Source organism: Lycorma delicatula, chromosome 1, assembly GCF_047948215.1.
Source record: "Lycorma delicatula isolate Av1 chromosome 1, ASM4794821v1, whole genome shotgun sequence".
NCBI lineage: Eukaryota > Metazoa > Arthropoda > Insecta > Hemiptera > Fulgoridae > Lycorma > Lycorma delicatula.
Genome location: NC_134455.1, coordinates 81,241,937 through 81,249,033, shown reverse-complemented (window position 1 = coordinate 81,249,033; position 7,097 = coordinate 81,241,937). Strand labels below are relative to the sequence as shown.

Genomic DNA, 7,097 nt, shown 5'->3' with positions numbered 1-7,097 from the left:
AGTGGACTTCTTAAAAGTCTATAAAATGAATGTTTAAAGCTGAGACAAAAGAATCTCTAAGCGGTAGTTTTATATATACATATAAGGGAGTCTCGAAGCGTGGCACGTATAGTGACGGGAGGTAGCCCTCTTGCCTAGGCCATTTTGGCTCACCTGCATTCAAGAGCAGTGAGTCGGGGTGTGTCCGATGATGGCATGGGGGACCCTCAAGGGTGGATTGAGGGCGCGAGGCTGTGGGTGTACGCCATGCATGCCTATAGCCTGTTTATATGAAGGATTCAACTGCCACGGCACCCTGGCGCGATTGATATACTGTTCAACGGCGGTTCTGGTCGCCCCGAGGGTGCTTAAACAAACTATAAATGAGACTCGTAGAAGAAAGAAAGAAAGATATGGTATTGATAAGCTGAAATTTTAATTTTATGGTCTTTTGAGAACCTATCTCAAATTTTAATATTGGGGCCCTTTACACCCCATAAGTGTTTGTGATTGTCCTTGTCTTTTATGTCTTAATGTTTATTGTGAAGTTTGTGTTTTTAAATAAAATGTAAGGGCCCTTTACAGCCTTACATATGACGATCCTGATGGAGATAATAATTTCTTTTAAAGAATGTGACGAGGGCTCACAATCGACCTTAGCAGTCGATGCCCGTAAAAATTCAGTTAAAAAAAAAAAAAAAAAAAGAAATAAACTGACGCATAATTTATTTGTAACACTGTATCCAAAATTACGGGAATACAAACCGAAATTCTTCGATAAATTCTGAATGTCCACAAAAACATTTGATGGTTTATTAAAGTTGATAGAAGACAATATTTCACCGAGTATGAATTATGTGAGACATGCAAGTGGAGCAACTGGATTAGTGCTTGTTGTAACGTCGGTAATTATTTGACTACATTGTGTAGGTGTGTACTGTATAGATGAGTTGGAAAGATTGGATGGAAATTGTATACCCTTGACTGTACGGATGATTAGAATTGTTTGAGTAGGATGGGTTACTGATTGGGGGGCGGATTATAGAAATCCTGCGCTCGTTGTAAGACTTCCATTAGCTGTATTTTCGTTCTCATTCGGGCATGATCAGGAATCTTTTTAAGTTCTTTAAACAAAGACATACAAAATAGCTTATCATCATCCAGATTATTCAGTTGTTCTTCCCGTTTTTCCCTTACTGCGACACTCCTCGCCAAAATATCTGCGAAGTGCTTGTCCACAGAATTCATTTTGATTTTCTTATTTTTTGGAACAGGAAAAACGTCTGAGTTACAACCTTCAATTATATGACGTTCAGTGTCGGTCGGAAGAGTTTCAGCTGAGTACTAATTGTTTCCTTCGTTAACAGAGTTTTCAAGAAAACGTAAACGAGTAAAATAAACGTAAAGATTTCCATTACTAGCTGCGGACCCTGTCTTGGTTTTTTTTTGTTTTTTCAACTCCCTGGCAAAACAGTATCTAATATCTTTCCATTTTTTTTTGTAAATGAGAACGTGAAAATAATAAATGCATATAGAAAAATAACTTTACTAATATTCAGTAATCAGAAAGACATCTGTTTAAGGAACAAATTTGAACGTCCTGAAACAATTGAAGTCTGAAAACAATGAAAACCTTTTTTATAGCCTACACAACAGAATTTCTTTTCCAAACAAAAAATTTATATGTAAATTTTTATTAATGTAAATATATTTTGCAATAATTTCGACCAATTCTAATCTCAATTGTTTGTCTGTTTTTTCTAGTTACTTGGCTACCGGATGCTCATTCGGTCATCTGCAATATTATTACCGTATTGGCAAGTCTACAGTAGCAAAATTGGTACGGCAAGTATGTTCAGCAATTTGGAAAAGATTAAAATACATTTACATACCTGAACCTAAAAAAGAGAAGTGGGAAGAAGTTTCAGAGGGTTTCTGCAAATACGCTAATTTCCCAAATTGCATCGGGGCTGTCGATGGTAAGCATATAAGAATTGTACAACCTACAGATACTGGCTCCCTGTACTATAACCACAAAAAGTATTTCTCAGTTTTGTTATTGGCAGTATGCGATGCTAATTACAGTTACCTCTTCGTAGACACGGGGCATATGGGAAAAGTAGCGACTCGTCAGTGTTTCAAGAATCATTACTGTACCAAAAATTAATTAACGGTTCGTTAAATATTCCTGATCCAAAACTGATATGTAGAAGTGACGTAGCAGGTTTACCCCACGTATTCGTAGGAGATGACGCCTTCGGGATCACTGACAACATCATGCGACCCTACGTTGGCAAATTACTGACAAACAAAATATTTTTAATTACAGGTTAACAAGAACTAGACGATTTATTGAATGCACTTTTGGCAATATGACGAACAAATAGCACATATTCCACAGACCGTTAAATGTTAACATACATTTCGCGGAAGAATAATTCAGGCTTGTTGTGTTTTACACAATTATGTCAGAAAGAGGGACGGTTACAAATTTGAAGATACACTTTACGGGTCTCCAGTAACTGGCGTGGAAAAATTAATGTTCCACGAGGAAGTTTATCTGCTCACCAAGTTAGACATAAGTACGCAGAGTATTTTGTTAAAGATGGAAAATTACCATGGCAGGACGAGAAAATATAAGTATCAGTGATCACATGTAGGCCAAGTTCTATCATGTAAATAAAAAAAATGTAATCCATGATAATAAAAGTGTGTTTATAATAACAGCATGAAGTTATTCAATTTATTCCTAACATTGCATAATTTCACATAAATAGGAATATTCATAGGAATAATTAGTTCCTTTTAAATAAAAATTTATTACATAATTATACATAAAGATTTCATAGAAGTTATTCACTTACCCAGAATTTTCTTGTGTTCTATAGAATCGCCATCTTCACTGAAAAGTTCCGCCAATTCTTCCCAAAATTTACTTTTTTTTTCTCTATTATATATTCCGCACTTTGTACGTCCCAGAGAGTTGGCCTTTTCTCCATTTCGTCTATGAAACGTTCTGTATCAAATCGCTCAGCAACAATGTATTGCAACAGTGAAATAAAAAAATATAAATGGATGACAAAAAGTAAAAACTACTACCATACCTTCAAAACGCGCGATCACATGTACAAAGCAAATATACCACAGTGTACTTGAGAACGCGCGGTAGTCGAGCGGCCACAGCCAGAACTTCGAGTCGCGCGACAGAACGGGCGATCGGCAAAAACGTGCGTGTGAAATGTGTACGCCTCATGCAATTCCGTGTACCTCAATACCGCGCTACTGCAATCGCTTTCATGTGTACGTAGCCTATACTTGACTAATAAACATAAAATATAAAGATTGACCGCCATGGAAGTAAACTTATAGCACGAGCGAAGCAGCGATGTGGAGCTAATATATATATAAAGTAGCGGATAAATTAAAGCATAAATAAATAGTCTCAATAGAGTTTTTTCATGATTGTCTTTGCATGTTTCTTTATACAGGGTGATTCAAAGAAACGGGAATTTTGAAAGTTGGGTTGGTAGCCGTGGGCGATTGATACCAAGTGGCGCCAGCCTCTCTAACCTAACTTGCCATTTAGTTGTCATGGATCCTTGGAGTGGTGCGCAACGTGTATTTGCTATCAAAGCGTTTTACAAAAACAATGACAGTGTGGAGGGAGCGCGTACAGAATTTCGCCGTCATTTTAATCTGGGACGGCACGACCGCGTTCCATCAGCACGTGCAATTAAAACATGGATATCTAATTTTGAGGAAACTGGTTCGGCAATGAAAAAGAAACCTCCAGGCCGTGAGCTAACCGTCTGTACACCACAGAATGTTCAAGCTTTACAAGATGCTGTCACACGAAGTCCACATCGGTCAAACTGTCGTCTTTCAGCATCTTTACAATCGCATAGTTCAAGTGTTCGAAGAATGTTAGTGAAGGACTTGCAATTCCATCCATACAAGTTGCAGATCGTCCAGGAACTGAAACCGAACAATGCAGTTGTGCGAGCACAATTCTGTAATGTAATGCTTCAGAAGATAAATGATAACGAAGAGTTTGTTCACGAACTGTGGCTGTCAGACGAAGCGCATTTCCACCTCAGTGGATTTGTTAACAAGAAAAATTTCAGATACTGGGCACAAGAAAATCCTACGCAGCTACACCAGCATCCGTTGCACAGCCAGAAAGTGGCCGTGTGGTGTGCTATGTCATCTTACGGTGTTGTAGCCCTTATTTTTTTTAGGATGACAACGGTCTTGCGATTACAGTGACGTCGGCTCGTTACGTAGCCGTGCTTGAAACCTTTGTTGTGGGAGAACAAAAGAGATTTCCACCAGTTCTTAACACAGCCTGGTTTCAACAAGACGGAGCAACGTCACATACTGCACGATTATCGATGGCAGCTGTACGCCGATTGTTTGGACAACTGGTTTCACGAAATGGTGACATTATATAGCCTCCCAGATCGCCTGATCTCTCAGCTTGCGATTACTTTTTGTGGGTCACCTTAAAAGCAAAGTGTTCCACAGTAGACCTGCTACAACGGAAGAACTGAAGGCAAAGATCCGAGAAGCAATTGCGGAAATTCCAGTTGAGATGTTACGTCAAACCATGAACAATTTAACGAAGAGACTTCGTGAGTGTTTACGTAGAAGAGGAGGTAACCTGCAAGATGTCATCTTTAAAAAATAAACTAAAATGTATGTATCCTAAAATGGCAACATTTGGACAATTCCCCGACGGGGAGTCTTATTCTTTAAGACTTTAGGGGTTGGCGTCCCCACAGGCCTAGCCTCTGCAGCTATTCTTCCCACTATACAGTGAGCTGCAGAACACTTTACATTATACACATATACTACACCAAGAACACTACATAAATTACAACATACACACTTACACAATTACACAACATCATACACTGATATTTCTTACATTAACACTCGGTGGTGTTGCGACATCTTACGAAACGCAACCGTAACCCAAGGTGGGAACAAATCGTGCCGATGGGTGAATGGCTCTACGTAGTGAGTCTTGAACGATGTCCTCTGGGCACCAGAGCGAACCCAGTTGTACTTAGCTCTAGCTCCAGTACGCGTGCGCTCTGCTGGAGTGGTCCATTTTTCGCCGGTACTCGTGGGACCAAAATATCTGTTCCTATAATTAATTCCAAGATGGTTGGTGGTCCATCTGAAAAAACCACCAAATTAAGTCTTGCGAAGAGACATCGATCAGCTTTGTCTGACGAGGATAAAAGTCCTATGGAAGAGAACTAAAAATCTTTAGACTTGAACCTTAAAAATATTCGATTCATTGTTCTCCGAAATAGTCAGGAAGGTCTTTAAATACCAGCAGGGGTGTAATTTTTTGTCGAGACCACTTAGATATACATATCAATGAAATAGTTGACGAGCTTTGCCACCAAGATGTTGTTGAAGTGAAACGTATTATGAAACGGCAGAACGGAACAGAAGAACCGACACCGTCTCTTATATTATCATTTAATCTCCCTGTTCCACCAGAAAAGATTAAAGTGGGTTACCTCTCCGTTCGGGTACGACCATTCATACCCAACCCACGGCGATGTTTCAGATGCCAAGGTTTTGGTCACACTACAACATCTTGTACAAAAACTGAGATCTGTGCTCGATGTGCTAAAGAAGGTCACAATGACACTAACTGCGAAGAAAGTGAAAAATGCGCAAACTGCAGTGGTCCACATACAGCCCGCTCCCGAGATTGCCCAATCTTTAAAGAAGAAAAGGCAATTCTCAAAATCTGTACGGAGCAAAAGTTATCTTTCCCGGCCGCACGAAGAGAATACAAAAAGTTAAATAATTCACGGAACCTGGTTAAACCAGATGTATCTTTTGCCATCGCTACATCTAAACAAATTCCTACAAATGTTAATAATCAGCAGTGCGGATCTTGCAATGAGCTTAAAAAACTTGTTCAGATGCTTTCTGATCAAGTAGCTTCACTTACAGCCACTATCTCAGAGCTGACAAAGATGAAGAAAACGTCTTTCGTCGCAGTTAGTGAATCCAACAGTGTGATACATACGAAAGTTCCTGCTCCCAAAGTCGTACCGGCACGAGTAGCGACTATCACAACTGGCAGTAAGCCACCTAATAAGCTCCCCGTAAAGGGAACCCACATAACCACCACCTCTGGGATAGTAACTGCAGCATCCCATTCAAATAAATCTCCTCCACCATCACCTCATTTACTGGAGGATATGGTTGAAGAACCACCCGACCCTAGGGCATCGGAGTTCTTTAAAATAAAAAATTAAAAAAGAAAAACCGAATCACCTACAACTAATTTTTATATAATTACCGAAACTTAATTTTTTATTTATTTTTTTACACTAATGAACATTATTCAGTGGAATGTTAGAGGTATTCGGTCCCGCGTTAAAGATATTAGAGTACTAGCGCACGCACATGATCCACTAATCATGTGTTTCCAAGAAACTCACCTTCTACAACATGACCCAATTACACTCAGAGGATACTTCTGTGAGAGATACGACTGCCTAGTAGACAGTAGGGAGAGTGGTGGAGTAGCGATTTTCATGAAGAATGGGGTGTCTGCTACAAGAATTCAACTAACCACTGTCATTCCTGCTATTGCAGTAAAGGTATCTATTCCCTTCAAATTGCATATCTGCAATCTGTATCTCTCACCGAACACTGAGTTCAGTGCTTTAGATGTCTCAAATCTCTTCACGCAAATACCATCTCCATCGTTAATAGTAGGAGACTTCAATGCCCATCATATTTCCTGGGGCTCAACCTTCTGCTCCACTCGAGGAAATATGATAAACAGATTGAGACAAGACTTTGACCTTTGCCTACTGAATAATGGATCACCCACATTCATGTCCTTATCAACTGGTACTGTATCTAACCTTGATCTCTCCATATGCTCACCGAATGTGCTCCCTCATTTTAATGGTCTAGAGCGGTGTGCCGTCGAGTATTCTTGGACGCTAAGAGGAATTCATGGACGAAATACGTGAGCCCTATCTCACGCACTACTCCCACGTCTACAGTATCGATGAAAATTCGTGCAATTTTCGGATCACCGAAACAATCTATTCTCGGTCTTATTGATGAAGGAG

At 39.6% G+C, this 7,097-nt stretch overlaps 1 pseudogene; it reads left to right on the top strand.

The window, feature by feature from the left end:
• The first annotated feature begins 767 nt into the window (after window positions 1–767).
• LOC142317541 (uncharacterized) lies at window positions 768–2,366 on the top strand (annotated as a pseudogene).
• The last annotated feature ends 4,731 nt before the right edge of the window (window positions 2,367–7,097 follow it).